General features: G+C 45.1%; 1 protein-coding gene across 1 annotated transcript in view; it reads right to left on the reverse strand.

The window, feature by feature from the left end:
• The window catches only part of SCD (stearoyl-CoA desaturase), a 50,004-nt gene extending 46,242 nt beyond the window's left edge, over positions 1-3,762 (reverse strand). The window contains exon 1 of the mRNA XM_063434910.1: positions 3,691-3,762. The gene's annotated coding sequence lies outside the window, so the exon portion shown is untranslated. The remainder of the gene's footprint in view (positions 1-3,690) is intronic.
• Between the last annotated feature and the right edge of the window lie 23,124 nt (positions 3,763-26,886).

The following is a 26,886-nucleotide window of genomic DNA, read 5'->3' on the forward strand; positions in this document are numbered from 1 at the left end:
TCTGAGAGGGGGGGTACTGTCAGGGTACCTGAGGTCTCTACCTCTAAAAGAGGTAGAGACTTAGTAGTTTATCCGTCCAAACGAGCTGTTTCCTTCGTTCCTCGCGGTTCATCCAGTCACTTAAACACCGACCGCGAGGAATCCACGTCCTTTTCTAGCGGTACGCTCAATACGTGACGTCATGACGCTATCACGAGCGACCTGTCACTCAAGTGTCCGATATCCAATCGGTACTTGTCAGAGGCGTGTCTACCATCCGGAGCCAGGGTATTTAAGCTTACTTCTCACTTCAGCTCATTGCCCTGTCGTGGTTCTAGCTTGTCTAGTCACTCAGTGCTCTGGTATTCTAGTTTGCTCTTTTGGTTTTGACTCGGCTTGTTGTACTACCCTGCTTATCTCTGTTATCCCTTGACCCGGCTTGTCTCTCGCTTATCTGTCTTCTCGTTCCCTCGACCTCGGCTTGTCTCTGACTATTCTCTATTACTCTCGGTACGTTAGTCCGGCCATTCTAAGGCCCGGTATACGTACCTTTCCACTCTTTGTACTCTGCGTGTTGGATCCCTGTCCCGATCCTGACAGAGAGCAAGGGTATTTAGACAAAGAAAGCTTTATGCCAAAAAGCATTTCTAACTAGTTTCATATAGTATTCCTGTGACCACTCATACACCCTCTTAGCGTTATCTCTTGGTAGGGTTCCCAAGGTTCTACAGAAGTACATCCTGTAACACACATTCTTTGGGAGAACATGCTGACTTTGCTATCTGCTGCATGTACACAATAAGTAAACTAGCGTAGTGAGACAAGATGGAGGGACATAGGCTCCCATCCTTCACAGTTCTGTCCAAATAGGTATAAAACAGATACAATTAACGCAGTAAAGGAATGTCCACTTTAGGTATATCAATGAAGAGGGCACGGATTCCAGGCCTTAGAGACCCAGACAAGTTCAAGAATGGGTTAATTCTTACTCGTTGGATGGCATCAGGGGACTCCTGGCATCATAACAACTACAGCACACTGCAGTGTCTATAAAGCCTAGACTTATAATTTAATAATAATTCATAAAAACAATGACTATAAAAGACTGAATTATATAGAAATTTAATTTAAGAAGTAAAATTTTATTTGTAGTATAAAGATTTTTTTTTCCTGATAAAATACATGCCTTCGTACCACTGTGACTGCATAAAGTTTGTTGCGGACAGCGGAGGCGCGTCCATAGGGGCACTTGTGGCAGCGCCCCACCAGATAATTATGAATGAAATAATGAATAAATAAATAAAAATAAACAGTCTAATTCCTGGGGTAAAGTATAAACTACCGACTAAATGAAACATATAATAATAAATAATAATAATCATATATTTTGAAGTTGCATGGGATATGCTACAACAGAAGTGACAAGGCAGCTGTGATAGAGATGTAAGCAGTGCGAGGGAGGGGATTTAGAACAGACACAACTATGGGCAGGGAGTCTGGAGTTATATATAACTTTGGTGAAGACACAACTTTGGTTCAGGGGAATTGAAGGCAAACACAACACTGGGGCATGGGGTTTGGCACACAGCTCTGGGGTATTGAATTTGGGGGAGACAACCCTGCGTACGGGGATTTAAGGCAGAAAAGGAAGGTTTGGAGCAAACAAATTCTGTAGGGGGTAGGGTGCCCACGTGTTCCGGATCGCCCGGGACAGTCCCGCATTTTGAAAGTCTGTCCCGGGTCCCAGGCACCCTCATTCCTGGACAATGTAGTGTCTCTGCTGCCCAGTGTGCACGGTTGACAGGGGAGATCAATCTCCCCTCCCGGACCAGTTTTCTTCCTGTGGGCCCTCTCGGGCCGGTGGGGAGATCAAAGATCTTCCTCACTGGCATAAAGGCCCTTCGTTAGTGGGAGAGAGAGGGCAGGAGGGACCTGGGAGGCAGGAGGAGCGATCTGCAACGCACCACACAGCATTCTGCACGCGGGAGTGAAGACAGCCTGCAGCCAGAGGAGCTGCAGGCTATAGGTCACTACTCACCGGACTACCAGGGCTGGCAGTGTTCCTCCCACCTTCCCCAAAGGTAAGAAGAAGGGTGGGGGGGACATAAATATTTTTTAAATAGATATTTATTATTAGTTAAAAAAAAAAATGTTTTAAACATTTGCTCCCTGCCCCCCCCCCCCCCTCCACACACACAGCACCCCTCCCACACACAGCACCCCTCACACACCACCTCTCTTTCACACACACACACATACCCTGCACCCTCACTGCAGTCTAGGTGTATTCAGCAGTATGTGTCTATTCAGCAGTCTGTGTGTATTCAGCAGTTTGTGTGCATTTAGCAGTATCTGTGTGTGTATTCAGCAGTGTGTGTGTATGTGCGTGTATTCAGCAGTCTGTATGTGTGTACTCAGCTGTGTGTGTGTGTGTATTCAGCAGTACGTGTGTATTTAGTAGTCTCTGTGTGTCTATTCAGCAGTGTGTGTATATATTCAGCAGCCTGTGTGTATTTAGTAGTCTCTGTGTGTCACAGCACAGTAAATTTCTGACAAGACCATTATTAATTATAATAATTTCTGTTTAAAATGCTGCATCTGTCTACAGCGTTGTGTAGAGTGGAGTACTTGACATTATAATGCAGTGTCTATAGAGCACTTTTGAGGACAATGGAGATATTGTGGCTTTTAAAGGGTTACTGCAACCACTATGACCACTTCAGTGAATTAAAGTGGTCGTGGTGGTAGGAATCTGTATGTCCATTAAGCTATATGAGTGCAGGGATGACGTTGGATGGGGCGAAGAGGAATTGTAAATAAAAAAAAATTAACAAAAACAGTTGGTGATCAAAAAGGTTGTAGTCTCAGCTATGTATCTTGACTGCAGGTGAACTTCCTAATGTAGATAGTCTTCTACCTCTATGCCTCTAATCCCTCTTTATTTACTAATGTGTGAACTGTTTGGAATTCAAACTGAATTTAATATCAGAGGCCAAAAGAGCTAAACAAAATACAAAGCCCACTTTCTAATTTGCCGATTTTGATCTAAAAGTTGCAATTCACTTTGAATTTCAATTAATACACACTTTAGTGATAAGCTGACATCAATTTTAACAAAGCTAAACAAACTAACAAATTTATACACATACCTTCACACTAGCACTATCAGGGTCATCACTAAAGTAGGAATTGACAGGAATTCAAAGTAATTTCAAAGCAAATTTCAAATCCTAGACCAAAATAACCAAATCAGAAGAATTCTCCTAAGCAGCAATATTTTAAATTTAAGTCACTTTTAATTCAATTTGGTTTAGCAAAAATTACACTTTAGTGCAAGGGTGCCAAATAGGTAGATCCCCAGATGTTTTACAACTACAGCTTCTTTGATGCTTTGCCATTCTAGAAGAATGCACAGCATCATGGGAGTTGTAGTTCTACAACATCTGGGGATCTACCCTTTCGGAAGCCCTGCTTTAGTGTATAACGCTGCCTGTTTATATGCAATATACACGTGCATTGCTGATGTAGACGCAGAGGTTTTTTATATAGGAAACTGGCCTTAAATCTGGCTCTAAAGGGTAAATCTGGCTTTGCCCACTGGGCATTTGCCCCATTTGCCCAATAGCCAGTCCATGCATGTACAAACAAAACAATTTGGAGTGTATTCCTTATTTCTTAGTACATAAATCCTGACTTGTTTTATGTACTTACCAAACAGACTTCAGGTGAATGTTGCTCCTGCAGGACTGTGAAAAGTCAATTTTGCTTTCAAAGACAGACTGGCATTGCCCCAGCTAAATCCTTCCCTTTTATACTGTACAACACGAAGCTGGTCATGTGATCTGTTCCAATGTTTGTAGAAGTTATCATTTCATCATAAGATAAGATAAGTGGATAGCCTTCATCCTATCATTTTGAAATCTGTGTCAGCAAGTAAAGTTTAAAGTTCACTTTATGTGCACATATTCATAGGCAATAATTATATCATTTATCATAGGGAAGAATTTTACATTCAGTTGAACATTTTGAGATGAATAAATATTTGCCATTATTCCAGGATTGCCATTAATTCAGCTTTGTGGTTGTATTCTAACAAACCCACCGAGCCTTTTGGTCTCTCCCCTGCTTAATGATTCAAATGCTCCTGATTGGGAAAATATCCCCAAACTGGGCAATCCTATCCCATGACGCTACCCCACTGCATTAATAGCCGGCATATCAGTGTCCGAATGGATGACATCACTTAAACTGTTCCAATACTGCTCTAGCCAGTGCATGAATAGCTATCTAGACAAGTAACTCAAGTCAGTAAAATACATCAGAAGACCATGGGAACCAAAAGCATACAATGTATACATAAGAACTCAGGATGTGAACGCACAAAAATCAAATAAGTCCACATTGAAAATCACTGTATGTGCATTATTAATATTATTATTATGTTGTTATTTATATAGCGCCAACAAATTTCGCAGCACTTTACAGTGGGTATTTTAAAGGCATAGTCCAAGCTGACTTATAGCAATAGCACATTAAAATACAAATAGATAAAAAATCATTACAATTGAATGTCGTTTGTTTGCTGAATTTCTGAAGGTATCCTGTCTGTTTCTCTCACGCGTGAAAGAACAGCTGTCCTCCACTAAAACTACATAGTTATGCTACATATACATATCTATATACTAGATATAGACTACTATATTAATATGAAGCTGTAAAAGGGAGGATAGGGGAAAGGCACTCTTAAAGAAGATCTGTGAAGGAACGTTCCCCTTTGTAGCACTCTTCATATTCTATTTAGATAGATCCTGCTAGAAAGAGTAGCTGTCACTTATTATATCAAGTGCGGGAGAATAATCAATTTCGCTTTTATCAAACCCTAATCTGACCCCTGAGGAGCCTCGATTAGGCTAAATGTGCGCATTGGGCATTTCTTTTTTTTTACATGGTGTCATGTTCTATCATATTTGCCATATGTAATACCTCTACCTTTCTAGAGATTTCTGTACAACTTACTGCAGACACTTTGCTTGATACTAGTTGAAGATTACAGATTTGCATAAGACCAAGTCTCTAATTCTCAAGATTGATATATATTATATAATACTGTATATACAATAAGAAAAAGCAGTGCTTTCTAGCAGCGAATGTCTACATAGGGCTAGGAGGGTGCTACTTTTAGCACAGCTTCCATCTTAATCACGGAACCATTGGAGTGCATTTCTCCCTCATTAAAGGGCAACACTAAATATGGAGGCATCTAGAGGCATTGTAGCACTACCTGGGGTTGAGGCGAAAAGCAAATATTTGTATACCAAATACAGCGGAGTGCTTAACTGTGATAGTCAATGTGTGTTTCACTCTGTGAGGTAGAAAATATTTATACTTAAAATTCACTTCTGTCTCTTTTACAATATCGTAATGTATATACCTTTAAGACAAATAAAAATAGCAAAAATAGTGTAGTGCCCCTTAAAATATATATATATATATATATATATATACACACACGCACATGTAGTAAACAAACAAAATAATGGGGAACTCACATGCTGCAGAGCTATAACCTAGCCCTGGTAATATATGTCAGTAGGTCCGATTAGGCGACCTTCCCCTTTCTACTCGACGAGTAGTCGCAGATTTCCTTATGTATGGTGATGAGTTCAGGTATAGGCCTGGAGCCTATACATTGGCTCATTAGAACAGCCAGGTACGGTTAAGGACCATACCACCCTCTTTAGAGATGCAGGAACTGTGATGGTTAATGAGTAGCAAATAAAAGTAAAAATGTTAAAAGTATATACTTTATTAAGAATTAACAAATAAATAAAATAGTATAAAATATCTAGTGACGTCCCGGAGATGCATTTCGGTGCACTGGATTGAAGAAGCCATTTCATTTGGAGGCTATTGCGCATGCATTTCCAAGCTCCTCAAATATTGCAGGACCTTACCCTTGAATAGGGTAAGCAAGAGGTGTTACTACCAATCTAATCTGCCAAATACTCTGTCTGCTGACTGAGTATATCATAAAACTTTGCCCAGAAAAATGTAATGAGTCTGCTTCAATAAATGAGTTTAAGAATCATAATTTATTGCATTATGCAATATTCTGTAATCTTGAAATGTAGCACATACTGACAGCTAATGGCAAGTCTATTTTTGCAACATTGGATCAAGTTTTGATTTTACAATATATTTTACTGTGATTAAGGCATCCTGAACAAATGTTGTAGAAGCCCATGGGGATTATATTAAACTTTTAAAGCGGCACTGTCATGTTACCTTTCCCCAATCGCTTCCTCTTCTCTTCCCTCTAAGGATCTGTTCTTTTTTTCATATTTGATCTTGTTTTGTTTAAAACATAAGCCAAAGTAGGGACTACTTCGTCTTTTGTATTTTTCCTAAGCTTAACCATGTTTGACCCAAGGAGGAGCTTAAGCCCACTCAATTTCCTGTGGTCAAAGAAACTTTCCCACAATACTCACTTCTCCTCCGTGATCTCGCGATGCCTCCTTTCACTTTTCCTGAGCATCCTATCATTTAGACAGGGTGCCGGCGAAACAACCAAATTTCGTCCTAACAGAATGAGTATTGTCTATTCATTTTAGGACGAAATTCGGTACTTTTTGTTTGGATCGGAATTTCATTCGAATGAATAGTCTCATATTTAAGGGACACTATAGTCACCAGAACAACTACAGCTTATTGTATTTCTTCTGGTTAGTATAATCAGTGCCTTCTGGCTTTTTGCAGTAAACACAGTTTTTTTTTCAGAGAAAGGAAGTGTTTAAATTACAGCCTCTGGGTATCTCCACTGGCCAATACTCAGATGGCTCCTAGAGGTGCTTCCTGGGACAGTGCTGCATATTGTGCAGCACTGACAATCAGTGTCTCCAACCTCTGCATGGATACACTGAGCTTTCCTCATAGAGATGCATTGATTCAATGCATATATAGGAAGAGATGCTAATTGGCCAGGTCTGTGTTTGGCTTGTGCTGGCTCTGCCCCTGATCTGCCTCCTAGACAAGCTCAACCAATCCAATGCTTTCCTATGGGAAAGCATTGTGATTGGCTCAGATCAACACTTCTGATGATGTCAGTCAAGCAGGCAGGTCAGGGGGCAGAGCCAGCACCAGCAGACTGGAATAAAGGTAAGAATTTACTATATTTAGGGGGCAAGGAGGGGAAGGGGTTTAGATGGTGTTTTTAGAAACTATAGGGTCCCTGATACATGTTTATATCCCTACAAAGTGTATCTGCTAAATAATTTGAATACTGCTGCAATGGAAAGTATAACACCCCACATTACAAATCAGTTAGCATTTTTACATTGCCACAGCTTGAAGTATATGATTAATGAGTAACACATCTATTTTTGGAATGGTGAATGTATGGGTGAAGCAATAAGAAATCATTCTGTAAAGACAAAGTTCAGCATTTCAGTATATTTAAACTCCCAACGCCCCCAAAGTATGACAAAAGGTAAAACAAATCAATTTGCACTGTGACTAAAGGCAGATTTACATCTGCATGGTGATATATATCTCTGTCCACCAAAGTTGTAATGATGAGTTCCATTGGTATGCAGATCATGGATAGACCACCAGCCTGAGACAGTACAGATGCCGATGCTGTAGAGCCAGAGTTCACCACCATCCTATCGGTGTATATTGATAAATGTAATTTTACATTTAATATGCAATCACTGTAATGTATATCCAGGGAAATTTATTGTTCTTAAGACAACAAATTGCAGTGCAATTAGGCTAGCTTATTGGCTTTGAGCGTGAGTTGGTTTAACCCAGCCAATGATCTAAGCCCTGCACAGCCAGGCTAAATTAATTGAAGAAAGCTTTTGGTTGTGAGGAGGCAGGCAGTGGGAGGGCAGAAGGGCACTCCTGGCACCATAACCACTAACCTGTACTTAGTCGTATTATAGACAGAAGACGGTCATTAGTTACCACCTTACTTAATGATCTTGAGCATATAGGCAAGTATAATATTTACATAGCATACCCATTGTACAGCGCTATGGAATTTGCTGGCGCTATATAAATAATAGAATAATAAATAATAATAATAATAATAAAGAAATGTATAGATAACATATACAATATATTTAGATGTAACCAAAAGACCCAGAAACACATAAAAGATCACACCATACCTGAAAAGAGTTACCCATCCAGGGGCAGACTGGGCCCCCTGGGCCTCTCTAATGCCTTTATAAAATTGCTGCAAAGGCCATCAGCAGGCAGTAGGAGGGTGGCATTATCACCCATTCTCCTGCTGTGTGGCTAAGGCCGATAGGATAATTTCCATTTTTGGCACCTGCAGGGCTGGCACTAAACAGTCTCTCCCTCGCCTCTACTGTATTGGATTGTTGCCATGGTTTACTATTGCAATGCTCTTATATATTTCCTGGCACCGGCCGGAAGCAGCTGTGTGCATCCACAGGGTGCAAACATGCTACATCTCCTTCTGGACCACCAGAAAACCCATCTTGTCCCACAGCCCATGCCACCTCACTACAGTCCCTGTCACTCCAGTATAGCTTTTGTCAAACCACTTAAGCACCTGTCACACCACTACAGCCCTGTCACCTGACTATACCCACTATCTACTGTACAATAGTCTCTATTCTCCCACTACAGACTCTTTTCCACTACTATAGCCCATGTCACCGCACTACAACCCCTGTCACCTACTATAGCCCCAATGTCACAACACAACAGTCCCTATCATCCCACTATACCCACAATAACCACTATCCAACCAACAATCATCTCTATTCACCCACTATAGCCCCTTATTACCACACTACAGACCCTGTCACCCCACTGTAGCCCTTGTCTCCCCACAACAGCCCCTGTCACCCCACTATACTCACTATCTACCCCACAATAGTCCCTAAGCTGCCACTACAGCAGAAATCCTGCCGATATAAGCCCCATCCCCACTACAGGCCCTATCCCCCCACCATAGCCACTACCCCCCCATTGTAGCCCTAATCCTCCTACTACAGCCTCTATTTTCCCACTACATCCCCTATAACCCTACTATAAGCAGCCGCCTCCTCACATGCAACCCCACAAGCACCATTCCCCCAAACATACAACCCTACAAGCAGCCTCCACATACGCACCCTCTACCAGTTCTGTCCCATTTATCATCCAACCACCCACATAGTGACATAAATCAATCCATCATACCCCAAATTAGTCATATAAATGCATACAATCAAATACTCCAATTGTGTGTATGTATATATATAATGCCTTGTGCCCCGCACCTTCAAGTGCACTCTATTTGGGGAATTATATATATATCAGGGGATTCATTCAGAATATTAGCCTTGGGGTATCAGTTCAGATACTGTCCCCATGCTCACTCACAGCCACATCTCTGTACTCACCTATCTCTGCCCACAAAAAGTCAGGATGAACTCTGGGAGCTGGATAGACAGCTGAATTATGTAATTATAGGGATAATTGACCAGATGTGCCATAAGGCCACCAAGGCCACAGCCACTTAGCGACAGGCAGGGGAGCGGCCGTATGGTCAGTGGGGAGGACAGGTTTTTCTTTTTTTAATGTGTGTCCGAGTTGTTGCAACATGGGCCTTTGCATTGTGATTGCCAGTCAGCCACTGTGCCAATCTGAAAATATAATATGAACCAATCGTCAGCAATTGCTCAATACATATTTAAATTTGCTTTTACAATTTAGTAGAAAACCCCAAAAGAAAACAGGCATGCTTTTTTTTCTGCATGTTTTCTTTGGGAGCAAACTCCAGCAGCCTTTGAAAGCTCACCCCTCTTTCCCTGGCACAAATTTTCACGCTGTGCCAGGGATTACAACTGTCAATGGTGACACGCTGGTTGAAGTGCTTTATGTGTCTGGAGTCTGTCAAATTTTAAACCATTTATAAAAAATAAAAAAATAAACAGTTTATGAAACTTCACCGAAATGCCATTCTAGATGTCTCTTGGACAGCCAGGGAAGTTTTCTTTCGCTTCCATTAGCTCAAGGAACCTGGGATAGTGTGTGCCTGCCTCTCCCCCTTCTCAATGTGCTATATTATAGCAAATCGAGAAGCATAGGAAAACTGTAATTGCATGAGAAGCATCTGACCGATGTATTCCCCAGGCACACAGCCCATTATCTTATAAAGGATAGATTTACCATTCCAGAAGGAGCATGTATTCTCCACTCATAGTAGAACACTCTCATTTTTTTTTTAGTAGTCGTCTATGAGTTACTAATAACTCCAGACTTCTTCTGCCTCTCAAATAATTGAGACCACTACTCATCATAATATGAATATCTGTATTGTGACACATTTTTGCTGTGCTCTCTTTACAGTAACAATCGGCTACATATCTAATATTAATACTTTTTCATTTTCTGTATCTAAATTCCTCTTCTACAACCCCTCCTAGTGACACTTGCTCTATACAGACAAAAGTGTTACCTTTATAATTAATTATTTATGTTTTGCTGCAAATGTTGTTATGCAAGCCTGATGGGAGATGTTCTTGGCAACAACTGGCAGCGTACAAGATACCCATCTCTGACATAACCACATACAGTGCAAATGTTTTGACTTCCACATCAAGTTGACTTTTGGACTCATCCGATATGAACATGCGAAGGCTGAGTGATTGGAAATTACCCATGTAGTTACATCATGTGTCTGCCCTTTATTACTCATAGCCCAGATACATTGTGCCCAAGTGCAATCTGCACACTGTGCAAACATATACAATAGTCTGCCTATTTAATAGATGATCGATCTTTCTTTACATTCATTTCTTCTGCCTAGTGCTATTAATTGCTTCCGTTCGGAAAATTATAGTTTATTTATCTCAACTTTTGACATTATGTTCATTTGAATTCAATAACTTAGCAGTCTTCATACAGTGCTAAATGGACTATTCTAATCCATGAGCACTTCACTGTTACAATTTGAAAATCATCATAATCTAACGGGTGGGAGCAGAGGCAGACTACAGAATAGATAACCGATTTTTCAGTAACCACATCGATATCTTCTGCCTAGTACTATAAGACGTAATAATTATAGTCTATATCAGACTTTTCTTATTATGTCTATTTGCAATTAACAACTGATATTAGCCGTTTCCGTATAGGGCTTTATGGACCACTTCTATCCATGCTGATATTTTGTCCTCATAATTAGCGATGTCGCGAACATAAAATTTTCCATTCGAGAACGGCGAACGCAAACTTCCGCAAATGTTCGCGAACGGGCGAACCGGGTGAACCGACATAGACTTCAATAGGCAGGCGAATTTTAAAACCCACAGGGACTCTTTCTGGCCACAATAGTGATGGAAAAGTTGTTTCAAGGGGACTAACACCTGGACTGTGGCATGCCGGAGGGGGATCAATGGCAAAACTCCCATGGAAAATTACATAGTTGATGCAGAGTCTGGTTTTAATCCATAAAGGGCATAAATCACCTAACATTCCTAAATTGTTTGGAATAACGTGCTTTAAAACATCAGGTATGATGTTGTATCGATCAGGTAGTGTAAGGGTTACGCCCGCTTTACAGTGACAGACCAAACTCCCCGTTTAACGCACCGCAAACAACCACAAACAGTCCATTTGCACAACCGCAAACTCCCCATTTGCACAAGGTTGGATACCATGCTAGCCATGTCCCTTGTCCTCACTGATGTCATTGAAGGTCTCTTCCTTCACCCAGCCACGTACAACACCAAGGGTCCCCGAAAGGTGACAACAAGCCCCCTGTATTTATTTTTTTAAATGTACACTACTGTTACACCAGATATGAGTTGCACTGGTGTGACACTGTGCCCTGGCAGGCCCTGAAACGCACATGTGTGAAGGAAACTGACTGCTATTATTTCACAGTCAAATTTCTAGTTTTTTTTTAAATGTACACTACTGTTACACCAGATATGAGTTGCACTGGTGTGACATTGTGCCCTGGCAGGCCCTGAAACGCACACGTGTGAAGGAAACTGACTGCTATTATATTACAGTCAAAAAAGTTTTTTTTTTTTAAATGCAAGCTATTGCGACACCAGATATGAGTGGTGGCACTGGGAAAGTGGGCACAGTATACGCTGTGAGACTGACACACACGCTGGCAGGCAGGCAACTGCAATTAGATTACACAGGAAAAAAAAAAAAAGCAGACTGATGTTCTAACCCTAAAAAGGGCTTTTCGGGGTGCTGTCCTTACAGCAGAGATCAGATGAGTCCTTCAGGACTGTAGTGGACATACTCATCTGCGACTCTCCCAATATGGCGGCAGCCGCGTGTCCTCCTGGAAAGCAAAGCATGGCAGGATATTGAGTCTAAGCTGGACAGACTCTTTAATCAATTTTGGAAGCAAATAACAAGCAGGGAGCCCCAACAAGCTCCACCACAGCCCCAACAAGCTCCACCACAGCTAAGCGAAGCAGTCCCCATTAAAATCCACCAACGCAAAAGGCGTCGAAGACGGGACCGGAGGCACAAACATAAATGCAAAGCCTGCCCCACGTCAAGCACTCGCCTCCACTTTAAGCCACCACAATCCCGCACCGGACGTGAAGCACCACCGGGACAGATCTGACCACCCGACAAAACAAGCTCAAGCCGTGAACCCGGCACTCAGCCAGAGACTTGCCTTTGTTGTTTCAGGTATCACGGACTCCCAGGGTCTGCACCTGGCGCCCAGAAGGGATCAGATGAGCACAAGCAGTAAACAGCAGCCTGCCAAGCATGTCCCACTATAGCCGATCCTCCACACCATGCCTTTGATCACATGAACTGCTCTCTGCACAACATTTAATCGTAAAGTAGCAAGCGTTTAAACATGTAATTATTTCATCTCCTAAAGAGTTTATTGTCGTAGTTCCTTACATGCCTTTACCTTAACCGTTCATGTATTATGTTATTCACTAGTCTCATCTCATGGGGCGACTCACACTTGATTTATAACTAGTGGTGGAGCTGCTGATATAAACACACAGTTGATAACGTGCAAGCTACACCCTAAACATGACAGCCATCTTTCACAACAATGTACTGCTATATACTCATACCCTCAGTGCAACTAGCCATGATATACGCACGTTCAGCCTAGCATGCTCAAATATAACATACTTCTGTCTAAAAAAAAAATGCAGCTTCCGAATGAATCTAAAATGGATGCTGTCCAGGAGGTGGGAGGGTCTGGGAGGGAGGGTCTGCTGCTGATTGGCTGGAATGTGTCTGCTGACTGTGAGGTACAGGGTCAAAGTTTACTCAATGATGACGAATAGGGGCGGACCGAACATCGCATATGTTCGCCATCCGTGGCAAACGCGAACAAGCTATGTGCGCCAGGAACTATTCGCCAGCGAACCGTTCGGGACATCACTACTCATAATATTTAAGACCATTTGTATTAACAATAACAGGTCCGTTCAGCACTTATTTTTAGATTCACTTTTGGTGTATACACTTAGCACTTTTTTGGTTTTCTTTATTATTACGTGTTTAATAAAATTTCATTATTTTTTATTTTATATAATAGGTATACCTTGTCTGATAGACTGTCATGTATATATTTAGACATTCTATTGGTGCATAAATCTTGCATCATTTCTTAGGTACACTATTTCTTGCCTCTTTACTTTATATCTGGGGTTATCCCCTATCCTTTCAGTGTATCTGTGTCAGGGACCAGGAACCAGACAGAGACAGAAGTAGATGCAAACACACCTTTATTAATAAATAACAAATAAATAACAAAAGCAAAGTCCAGGAATCAAGCAGGGGTCAGTCACCAGAGCGGGTAGTCAGACAAGCCAGGATCAAGAGCACGGAGAGCAGCGGAGTCAGGAACAAGGCCGGAGTCAGGAACCAGGAGCAAACAGGAAACACAGGAACAAGGAGACTTCTGGGGAACAGGAAACCACGCAAGGGCAAGGAGGTTCTGTGCTTAGCTGCTTAAATAGGCAGAACTGATTAGCAGCAGGGTTGATTACTACTCACAGGTGAGTAACCGTGGCAACAAGCAGAAGCAGCTCATAGTAATTGCAGCTGAAAACTCAATCACTGAAACAGAAAGGGTTGCTGTTTAAAACAGCAAAGAAACCCTGACAGTACCTCCCCCTCAACGACTCCCCCCATCTCTTCTGGTGGGTCCGGGTTTCATGGGGAAGCGGGCATGATAGGAATGAAGGAGGGATGGTGCATGGACATCAGAGGCTGGAACCCAGGAGCGTTCCTCTGGACCGTATCCTTTCCAGTGCACCAAGTATTGGATCTGTCCTCTGAAGACCCGTGAGTCAATGATGCTGCGTATCTCATATTCCTCATGATTGTCAATCAGAACAGGACGTGGACGTGGCACTGAGGTGGTGTAGCGATTACAAACCAACGGTTTCAAGAGGGAAACATGGAAAACATTTGAGATGCGCATGTTAGCAGGAAGGTCAAGTGCGTAAGCTACAGGGTTAACCCTTCGAAGTATACGAAATGGCCCAACGTATCGGGGTGCCAGTTTTTGTGAGGGAACACGGAGGCGTAGGTTACGGGAAGACAGCCAGACCCTCTCTCCGACCTGATAGGTAGGTGCAGGAAGGCGTCTGCGGTCGGCCTGGAGTTTGTAGTTCTGCATTGCGCGTTGCAAAGAATTCTGGACCTGCACCCAAGTGGAACGGAGTTCCCTGAGATGTTCCTCCAATGCCGGTATCCCCTGTGGCAAGAACTTTTCAGGCAACATGGACGGTTGAAACCCATAGTTTGCCAAGAATGGGGATAGCCGGGAGGAGGCATTAATCGCACTATTGTGGGCAAACTCCGCCCAGGGTAGCAGATCAGACCAGTTGTTCTGGTGGTCAGAAATGTAGCAACGCAGAAACTGTTCCAGTGTTTGGTTAGCTCGTTCCGCTGCACCATTGGATTGCGGGTGGTAGGCCGAGGAGAAGGAAAGCTGAATTCCCATTTGCGTACAAAAAGCTCTCCAAAATCTGGACACGAACTGGCTACCCCTATCTGAGACTATCACTTTGGGTAACCCATGCAAACGAAAGACCTCCCGAGCAAAAATTGTTGCAAGTTCCTGGGAAGTTGGTGGTTTTTTCAAGGGAATGCAATGCGACATCTTCGAGAATCGGTCAACAACCATGAGAACGACTGTATTGCCACGGGAGACCGGAAGATCTACGATAAAATCCATGGATAAGTGGGTCCAGGGTCGTTCACCATTAGGTATGGTTTGAAGGAGACCCACTGGAGGGCGTCGTGGGGTTTTATTTTGAGCGCACACAGGACAGGCAGCTACAAAAGCGGTGACATCCGAACGGAGACTAGGCCACCAAAATTGCCGGGAGACGGACCATATTAACTGGTTTTTGCCTGGATGTCCAGCTGCTTTGGGGTCATGGTATGTACTCAATAGTTTTTGTACGGAGGTTAATAGGTACAAAACAACGGCCATTAGGTTTCTCTGGAGGAGCATTACTTTGTGCAGCCAGAATCTCCTCGCCTAGGGGTGAGGTGAGGTTAGTACGGATGGTTGCCAGTATATGGTCCGGAGGAATCACAGGAGTAGGGGTTATCTCCTCTCTAGATGGAGGGGAGAACTGTCGAGACAAGGCATCAGCCCGAATGTTTTTAGTACCGGGCAAGTAAGAAACCACATAATTGAACCTTGATAGGAAGAGAGCCCATCTAGCTTGCCGGGGGGAAAGCCGCTTAGCTTCGGAAAGATATGTAAGGTTCTTGTGGTCTGTGAGGATGAGGATTGGCACTGAAGTACCCTCAAGAAGGTGCCTCCATTCTTTGAGAGCCAAAATTATGGCTAGAAGTTCTCTATCACCAATCTGGTAATTGCATTCCGCCGGGTTCAATTTCCTCAAGAAATACCCGCACGGATGCCTGGAGCTCTCAGGGTTAGGACGTTGAGACAGGAGGGCGCCTACTCCTGTCTCAGACGCATCGACTTCAAGAATGAATGGTAAGGCAGGGTTAGGGTGTGCCAGTATAGGAGCAGCAGCAAAGGCGACTTTGAGAGACTCAAAGGCAGTAATGGCTTCTTGTGACCAATGCTGTGGATCAGCATCTCTCCTGGTCATGTCCGTGAGAGGTTTAACCAAGGAAGAAAAGTTGCGTATGAACTTCCGATAATAATTGGCGAAGCCTAGCAAACGTTGTATAGAGCGAAGACCCGTAGGTCGAGGCCATTTTAGTACAGCCGAAAGTTTCTCCGGATCCATAGAGAATCTAGCATCTGAGATAACATATCCCAAGAATGTGACCTGTTTGCAGTGAAACTCACATTTCTCCAATTTGCAGAACAGATTATTTTCTCTAAGTCTCTGTAGAACACGAGAAACGTCTGCGTGATGGTTCTTGAGAGATGTGGAATGGATCAGAATATCATCAAGATAAACCACCACACATTGCTGCAGCATATCTCGCAGGACGTCATTTATAAATTCTTGGAAAACCGCCGGAGCATTGCAAAGACCAAATGGCATTACTAGGTATTCGTAATGGCCGCTCCTGGTGTTAAATGCGGTTTTCCATTCGTGGTCCTCTTTTATCCGGACGAGATTATATGCCCCTCTCAGATCAAGTTTGGTGAAGACCGTTGCTCCCTTGAGGCGGTCAAATAACTCCGTGATTAATGGAATGGGGTAGGCATTCTTAATAGTAATGCGATTGAGACCCCTATAGTCGATACAGGGTCTCAACTCGCCATCTTTTTTCTTTACAAAGAAAAAGCCGGCCCCGGCAGGAGAAGATGACTTCCGAATAAAACCCTTAGACAGTGCATCGGTAACATACTCCTCCATGGCTCGATTCTCTGCTACAGACAGTGGGTAAATCCGGCCCCGGGGAGGATTGGTACCCGGTTGGAGTTCGATACCACAGTCATACGGACGGTGTGGTGGCAGAACGCTGGCTTGACCTTTGTCAAATACATCTTGGAATTCTTGGTACTCAGCGGGTAAGGAAGAGGCAGAACATGCGCCCAAAACTTTGACCGGTTTCTGGAGACAGGACAATGTGCATTGCTGGGACCATGATAATATCTCAGCTTTGCGCCAATCAATTGTGGGGTTATGCTTCTGTAACCAAGGGTATCCCAAAACAACCTGGTAATATGGAGAGGAAATGACCTGGAATTGGATCGTCTCATGATGTAGAGCCCCTACAGCCAGAGATATGGGCACGGTTTCTTGGGTCACGTGGGTTGGCTGTATTGGTCTGCCATCGATGGCTTCGAAGGCTAGTGGGAAGTTGTGAGACTGTAAGGGTATAGAGTGCTTTGCTGCAAATGCACAATCTATAAACAAGCCTGCGGCCCCAGAATCAAGAAATGCCCGGGTTTCAATGGATGAATCAGGCCAGGAGAGGATAATAGGCACCAAGGGTTTGCGCACACATATCTCTGGGTCTGCAGAAAGACCACCCAAGATCTGCCCCTGACAGTATCTTGGGTGCGGGCCCTTTGCCGGACGAATCGGGCAAAACTTTAACACGTGACCGTGGTGTCCGCAGTATAGGCACAGACCCTCCCTCCTCCTAAAGGCTCTCTCCTCGACCGAGAGGCGTGAGAAGCCTAACCGCCTTGGCTCCACACAGACAGAGGGCTCAGGACCAGGAGGCATGGGAGGTGAGGGAGGTTCGGGTGGGCAAGAAAAGCTCGGTGCCAAATTTACAAGAGGCCTCCGCAGGCGCTCCTTGGATGAGGATCTCTCTCGGAGTCTGATGTCAATGAGGGTGACAAATGATATCAGTTCCTCGAGATCTTTAGGTAATTCTCTGGCTGCAATCTCATTTTTAAACACATCGGAGAGACCCTGTGCAAAGGCAGCCACGAGAGTCTCGTTGTTCCAGCCACCTTCTGCTGCCATGGTACGGAATTCACTGGCATACTCGACAATAGTTTTTGTGCCCTGAGCATTAGACATGAGTAGTTCGGCAGTAGGGGTGGAGCGAGCTGGAATATCAAAAACCCTTTTGAAGGATGCAACAAATTCAGGGTAATTGTAAATAATAGGCTTCTCTGCCTCCCAGAGAGGTTTTGCCCAAGCTAGGGCCTTTTCAGACAGCAAAGAAATCATGAAGTGAACTTTGTCACTGTCTGTAGGAAATGCCTGGGGCAGGTTTTCAAGGTATCCTTTAACCTGATTTATAAATTCTCTGAACTGTGCTGGGTTGCCCCCAAAATACTGAGGGAGCGGGACAGACCCAGTCATTTCTCTAGCCGCTACAGGTTTGGAGGCTACAACCGGTGCTAGAACAGGAAGTGAGGCAGAGGCGGCCGCAATCGCAGGCTGGCCGGGTACTGGATCCAGATGGGCATACTGGTCCAAATGGTGGTTCTGCTGGTCCCACCGGGTAAATAGGTTAGGTATAGGTGTCTTGCCTGTACCATCTGTATTCATGGCCCTTGCGTAATGTCAGGGACCAGGAACCAGACAGAGACAGAAGTAGATGCAAACACACCTTTATTAATAAATAACAAATAAATAACAAAAGCAAAGTCCAGGAATCAAGCAGGGGTCAGTCACCAGAGCGGGTAGTCAGACAAGCCAGGATCAGGAGCACGGAGAGCAGAGGAGTCAGGAACAAGGCCGGAGTCAGGAACCAGGAGCAAACAGGAAACACAGGAACAAGGAGACTTCTGGGGAACAGGAAAACACGCAAGGGCAAGGAGGTTCTGTGCTTAGCTGCTTAAATAGGCAGAACTGATTAGCAGCAGGGTTGATTACTACTCACAGGTGAGTAACCGTGGCAACAAGCAGAAGCAGCTCATAGTAATTGCAGCTGAAAACTCAATCACTGAAACAGAAAGGGTTGCTGTTTAAAACAGCAAAGAAACCCTGACAATCTGATTTGGCTCTATTCGTTCTTTTCTCTACTTGAAAAAAATAAGCTTAAATAAATATAGAAACCCACACCACTGTATGTAATTTACCACTATCCTATATCTGTGCACCTCCTCCATAACTCGTCGGCATTCCTATTTTGCCTACCGGGTCTATAGTGAATAGTGAAGTCATACGGTTGTAGGGCCAGGCTCCACCGTAACAGGCTGGCATTGTACCCAGCAACCCGGTTAAGCCACACCAACATGTTGTGATCCATTAGTAAAGTGAACTGTTATCCATAGAGGTAGGGCTGCATTTTTTTAAAGTGCCCACACCACCACCAGGCATTCCTTCTCGATGGCGGCGTAGCTTACCTCCCTGGGTAGTAGTTTCCTGCTGAGGTCAGTTTCCTGCTGAGGTCAGCCACTGGATGTTCTCCGCCATCGTTCACCGACCTGGCTCAGCACTGCTCCTAATCCAAACATAGAAGTATCTGTGTGGACAAGAAAACTTTTTTTTCGGATTAGGAGAAGCCAGAAAAGGGGCATTTATCAGAGTGTTCTTGAGGGCTTGGAATTCCCACTCACACTCTGGGGTCCAGTTCACCTGTCTGGGCAGATTCTTTCGGGTCAGGTCTTTGAGGGGCTTAGCTAGAGTACTGTAACAGGGGACAAATTTCCTATAATAGCCTGCGTTCCCTAGGAAGGCCATACCTGTAGGTTAGTGCAGGGACGGGGCCAGTAAGCCACTGCCTCAATCTTGGCTGGCTTGGGTTTTTGTTTCCCACACCCTACCCGGTGTCCTAGATACTGCACTTCGGCCATCCCTATGTTCCACTTGCTGGGCTTTAAGGTTAGTCCTGCCTCCCTAATCCTGTCCAGTACCACTCCTACATGTACTAGATGTTCCTCCCAGGTGTCGCTGTATATGGCGATGTCGTCCAGGTATGTACAGGCATAATACTAAAAGGCCATCTAACAGCCAGTCCACCATCCTTTGGAAAGTGGCTCGGGCATTCTTTATCTCTCTCCATCCCCAAGTGGAGCTCGTCTATGAACCCTGTCTGAGCTCCATACTCTAGGACAAGGATAGGCAGCCTTCAGCACTCCAGATGTTTGGGACTACATCCCCCATAATGCTCTTACACCCGTAATGCTGGCAAAGCATCATGGGTGGTGTAGTCCAAACCATCTGGAGTGCCGAAGGTTGCCTATGCCTGCTCTAGGAGGTCGGGCAGAGGAAGATTATCAAAATCTTCCAAGGCAGGTGCACATATAGCGGCTACCTCCTCTGTCTGCTCGTGTTAAGGTTTTAGCAATGTGTAACACACGTGTACTCCCTGCACCCGAGCAAGGGCCGACCACATACCGTATATACTCGAGTATAAGCCGAGTTTTTTAGCACATTTTTTGTGCTAAAAAAACCCAACTCGGCTTATACTCGAGTCAATAGTCTGTATTATGGCTGTGGGGGCTGACAGAGCTGTAGCTTACCTGTCCTGCAGCTCCTGTCAGCTCTCTCCTCCTCCGCGCCATCCGTTCAGCACCTCGGTCAGCTCCCAGTGTAAATCTCGCGAGACTTACAGTGTGAGCTGACAGAGGGAGCTGCACGGACGGCGCGGAGGAGGAGAGAGCTGACAGGAGCTGCAGGACAGGTAAGTTACAGCTCTGTCAGTCCCCCTTTCCCCCCCACTGAACTGCCAATGCTGGACCACCAGGGAAGGAGCCCCCCTCCCTGCTATGTATCAAGCAGGGAGGGGGGACGAAAAAAAATAATTAGTAATAATAAAAAAATTATAATAATTAAATAATAATACAATAATAATAATAATTAAATTAAATAAATAAAAATAATAAATAATAAAAAAAAATTAAAATAATAAAAAAAATTAAAATAAAAAATTGCCCACCCCCCACCAAGGCTCTGCAACACACACACACACACACACACTGCACTCATACAAACACACTGCACTCATACAAACACACTGAACTCATACACTGCACTCATACACACACACTGCACTCATACACTCACACTGCATTCATATACACACACTGCACTCATACACACGCTGCACTCATACACACGCTGCACTCATACATACGCTGCACTCATACACACATGCTGCACTCATACACACACGCTGCATTCATACTCACGCTGCATTCATACTCACGCTGCATTCATACACTCACACTGCATTCATACACTCACACTTCATTCATACACTCACACTGCATTCATACACACACACTGCATTCATACACACACACTGCACTCATACACACGCTGCACTCATACACACGCTGCATTCATACACTTACACTGCATTCATACACACACACTGCATTCATACACACACACTGCATTCATACACACACACTGTAAATAAATATTCAATTAATATTTTTTTTTTAGGATCTAATTTTATTTAGAAATTTACCAGTAGCTGCTGCATTTCTCACCCTAGTCTTATACTCGAGTCAATAAGTTTTCCCAGTTTTATTGGGTAAAATTAGGGGCCTCGGCTTATATTCGGGTCGGCTTATACTCGAGTATATACGGTAGGTAGTGTCACACCTCTGGTCCACTACCCAGTATGGGCCCTGCCAGGCAGCCTGTAGCCTGTCATGTTGGACAGACTTTAGAAACAAAACCTTCTGCCTGACTTGAAAGCTGTGGCTCCTGGCTCCCTTGTCATACCAGGTGAGCTGGCGCCTCTGGGCCGCCTGGAGGTTCAAACACACCAGGTGAGTGAGTTCTCCAATCGGTCCCTAAACTCCAGCACATAGGGTATGAAGGGGGTCCCTCCTTGATCCCCTTTTCCCTCCCAAAGTTCTCAGACAAGGTCTAGGGGCCCTGTCACTCGCCACCCGAACAGCAGCTAAAAACTGAGAGAATCCGGCAGATTTCTGGGGCACCTCCCGATAAGCAAACAGGAGATGTGGCATCTTTCCCAAACCTTGCGAGTCGTGGGAAAGGTCCGAAGCATCTGCTTCAACGTACCGTTGAAATGCTCGCACCGGCCTTTGGTCTGTGGGTGGTATGAGGAGCTCAGGATCGGTTTAATGCCTTACACATAACTTCCACAGTTGGTGAGTGTGACGAAGTGCCCTTAGCCACTTGTGCCTGGCGAGGACTAATTACCAGCCTCTTGCCGTATGACTATGGTCCCTGGGAGATTTTGCCAGTTAAAAACACCATTTGGACTTATTGGTGTTTTAAAAGACTGTTTCTGCAACTTCCAATAACTGTCATATATTCAAACGCTGACTGAACTTAACTGTCATTTTGTTTTCCTCTGAGGAGGAGTTGTTTTGCTGCATGAGTGTTGTTGCTTTTGTGTGCTCATTAAACAGACCTGCTTGACCCTTTCTTGAAGCCTTGGCTCATGCTTGGGGGATGAGATAAGTCTGCAGTGCTGATGGTGTCGGTTGGAGTGCTTGGAGTCCTCGGCAAGGACTAGGAGCATCGATTGGCGGAGGTACTCGGTCGGAGTGCCAGCGGGTCCGTCACAGTGAGTTACCTCGGCAGTAAAGCGGGTGCCCCGATCCGAGACGATCTCCCGGGGAAAACCCATTTGGGAGAACACTTACATCAGAGCTTCGGCCACAGTCTCTGCCTGAATATTGTTCAGGGTGACTGTCTCGGAGTACCGAGTCACGTAGTCCACAATGGTCAGAATATACTTCTTCCCAGAGGAACTAGTCTTGGGATCCCTTCTTCAATTCCTGGAACATTCAGCGATATACCTCTGGGGTAATGGCACACCTCCTCAACAGAACCTGCTTTACAGCGGCATAATTCCACAGGTTGCCCTCGTGCGCGGCCTGGTAAGCTTCGGCCGCCTTCACGGTGATCTTCCCGGCCAGAATTGAGACCCAGCCGGTTGGGACAATTTCATGCAGCAGGCAAAGGCATTCAAAGTGCTTCCACGCTCTGTGAGCCAAGATGTAGGCTTGGGTCTCTGAGAAAATCTTGGTCATGAGCTCTGCAGAAAGCTGCTCCCCACAGTACGCTAGGCAAGATTCCATTTCCTTGTCTAGAGCATCCTTCTCACCCCCAGGTGGTTGCACAGCGGCCTTGTGGCTTAGTAAATTGTCCTCCATGAAGGCAGCGTTTAGACCTGCCTTGGGCCTCTAGCCTCCAGCAACTCTTGCAACATCTGTCTCTTCAAGGCTGTGAAGTCCATGAGTATGTTCGGCATGGCTGGGAAGTACCACCCCTCTGCGGCCACCAGACATAGCGGACTCCGGGTAACCCGACCGGTTACCTCCGCTATTGCCTTCCTTCAGCTCTGGAACAAAGAAACCCATTTCCCCCTAGTAACTGGACAAGACCTAGTTCTGGAGGTACAACACAATTTTATTGGCCACACAGGGCTTTTATGCATAACCCCATGCAAGGGGTTTACCACACAAACATACAGGATCCCATCCCCTGATCCTCCCCCTCCCTCGGGTTCTGGCACTGGAAGGGAGTCTGTTCCCTTTGTCCCAAAAGCCCACCACTAGATCCACAGGGTTCCCCACACCAACCGCCAAGGGTCTTCTTCCCAGGAACCTCTGTGCTTGGGAGTCCAGGCACAGGAAATATGGACTGTCCCTTTGTCTCCCAGGCACAGGAAAGCCCGCCTGTGGGAAAAGAGCTGGTCTCTTTGTCCCCGCAGGCACCAACAAGCCCGCCAACCTCACCAGTACCCCAGAGGTGTCCACGCCAACCTCAGGGACCCTCGCAGCGGTACCTTCCTTGACCAGTTCCTGCTCATGAGGTCCCTGTGTGAAACCCTGGAAGGGTATCTCCTTTTTATGATACGAATGCTCCCCCTTGACGGTGTTCGTCTATACGAAACGGCGGCCACTCAGGGGAGCCCTCATTAATTACTTCCCTTGCGGTTTCACACATTTTGTGAGTGTGAGCAATCTGATTAATTAGTGTGAACGTTCTAATGGGGCATGGGGAGGTCCTCGTTCGGGAGATGAATGAGTTGGGAAACAACCTACGAATGCTCCCTCTGGTGGGTGTTCGCCTGTACAAATGGCGGCCATCCAGGGAAGCACTCAATTGTTTCACTTGCGGTTTCACACTTATGTTGTGAAGTGTGAAAGTTCTAACCCAGCGTTCTAAATTGGGCATTAGTGTGGTCTCCGTTCGGGAGGCGAATGGCTTTCCTTCGTGGAAGCACTCCCGAACGGGGAGCGGGCACAAAACACGAAAGTACAGGGGAAACACATGAAAAGACCCAGGGAAATCCACGAACAGGCAGCGGTTCTGCCACAGTTGACTTGTAATCAGAGCACACTGACAGCCAAGTCTTGAGAGAAGGTTCCATTTTCTCTAGACATGGCTATCAGTGCGCTCTGAAAAAGTTGGCTTATGAGCCTGAGGGGACACTTGTTCCTCTCCCCTGAATATTATCATCCCCGCAGGTCTCCATATTATTATGAATATTATTATTTTTTGGTCAACCTTTTATTTATTTGAGGCATTGGAGGTACGTTACAGAAATTAGAAATATGAGTCATAACAATCGTTAACATGAGATAAGTATAGTAGATATGCATATATATGAGATATTCAGCCTTTTTTTTTTAGTAATCAAAATTTGAACATGGCAAGCAACACATATCTGAGCAGAAAACAAAAGATACGGTCACAAACTAGGCTAGATATGCAGAGAGTATTATGAATATTATTATTAGGGCCCTACCTGCTACCAATGGATGGGCCTCCACCCTCCCACCCCCCTCATATTATAATATGTGGGGGGCAGGGGAAGACATTAGGATGTCCCCCATATTATTTTATTATATAGCCCCAACCCACTGCATGGGTGGTTTCAGGGGGTGGTAGTAATCTATCCACCCCCATTACCCATGCCACCAAGACAAGACTAAAGCTGTCCCACACAGCCAGTCTGTAACATCAGGGACCTGTGTGCCTGATGATGAAGATAGGAGTCTCAGCATGGAAATGGACTATCAAGGCCTGGTGCAGGGTAACCACATGCTCGCTGGTGTTGAGCACCAGCGTTTGTGCGGCCACATACCAGGGCCCTGATGCAGCTTCTACGGATCCCAGGAGCTAGATAATAATTTGCAGACCTCCCAGGATTTGGATAGGGAGGCTCTGCAGCAGAAATGTATCCAGCAGTAGAACAGGCAAGATCACAAGACAAAACTAGAAGAACCCAGAACCGGAGCAGAACAGAAAGCAGAACCCAGAACATGTACACAATACATGAGGGAAACATTAACAGAACATGGGCAGGACAGGACAGGACTGTACATGAACTGGGAATACAAGACAAAATAAAACAAGACAAGTGATACAAGGCAAAACAAGAAGTACTATATATGTAATAAACATTGGAGATTTAGACATACATAAATGTCCAAGATGTATGCAGCCCACCACTGCGCCAAAGTACTCCAATTACGGTGGGTCCTAACTGCCCAGATATGCATGACTAAATAAACAACTATAAAACACACACAGTACTTACCTGCAAAGAAAGGAGCTGAGGAAATTATATCACTGCTTGCAGGAACAGACTGAAACAAAAAGGATTAATAGCAAACGAATGGGTGTGGCAACAAAAACATTTAAAGGAATCCAGGAGACTGGGAATTCCAGGAACAGAATAAAGAAATGAACCCAGAAAACCCACCATAAAGAAAACCAGACATAGAAGAGAAAACCAGAAAAAAAGAAAAACTAAACAAGAATTGTAAAAAGGAGTACTGGATGTCAGAAGCCAAGGCCAGAAATATCTGTAGAATGGAACAGGACTTGACAGGACCATCCTCTAGCGTGGAAAAAACAAAGTGTCCTTTGTATAAAAAAAAATAGCAGGGGGGGCGTGGCTAGCAGAGCAGCACACAGGATGTGTTTATGTGGAGCTCCTGCTTCACTAATCTAAAATTTACCCAAAAAGCCACGAATATACCGAACTGAGACGCAAAAATCAAGCAGTAACAAGCATTAGACCCCCTACAGAGAGATGGGGAAGAAAAACAAGAAAACCGCCCGCCTAGAGAGCTCACACCAACCTGACATCAGGCGATCTTTTGAAAGGCCGCAGCAAGCTCCACAGGCCAAAATGGCGCAGAGTAGGCCCCGAAACGCCAGCGAGTCCGACTCGTCTATGGAACGTGACCCCGGCCGCCGCATTATACGTGTCGGAGATGTCGGACGACTCACCTTCAACAAAGGGCGACATCAAAAAGCTCCTCCTAGATGTGGAAATCGGACTTGGCCGGTGTGAGGACAGAAGTAACCGACATGAAGGGGCATCTGGAGGCAGTGGAAACCCGAGAGGGCCAAAAAGACACCTTAATGACCGACACCACAAGGCAAATGGATGCACTGACATTCCAACTCCAAAGACTCACCCGCTCGGTTACGGCGATGGAGACAAGCCACCGCAGAAGAAATGTCCGCATACGCCCCTGAAGACATAGGCCCGGAGGCCTTATTGGCCTACGCAAGCAAAGTGGCTGTGATAATGGGGGCGAAAAAGGAGGGAGAAACATGGCCAATTACGGCCGCGTTCAGAATCTGGAAAGCCCCCGACCGCCCCAGCGCACGCGCCGAGAGACATCATATCCGTTACCCAAGATGTCACAATCAAAGCGGCACTGATGGCCTCCTCCAGGAAGACAACCACCATGTGAAAGTTTTCGCTGACATCCCATTCACTGGAGCGGAGAACATTTATGCCGATCACCCGCCAACTAAGAGACATCAGATACTGGTGGGGAGCAGCAGGCACGCTAGTGGTCCCACAAAAGGACTCAATCCTCACACTGTCTGCGGACGAAAACCCGTCAAGATTTATCCAGGCCCTCCAGCTGCAGCAGCAAGTGCCCATGGACGGGGCGGGCGAGACCGAGAACCGGGAGACTGAGAACCGAGAGAGAGAGACTAGGGCGGAGAGGAAATGGAGCAAACAGCACTCACATAATCCCCTACAGACCTGAACAGACTAACCCAAGATACTCACCAGGTGACACTCACTACAAACCAACTACACGGACGATACTGG

Source organism: Pelobates fuscus, chromosome 10 (assembly GCF_036172605.1).
Source record: "Pelobates fuscus isolate aPelFus1 chromosome 10, aPelFus1.pri, whole genome shotgun sequence".
Classification (NCBI taxonomy): Eukaryota; Metazoa; Chordata; class Amphibia; order Anura; family Pelobatidae; genus Pelobates; species Pelobates fuscus.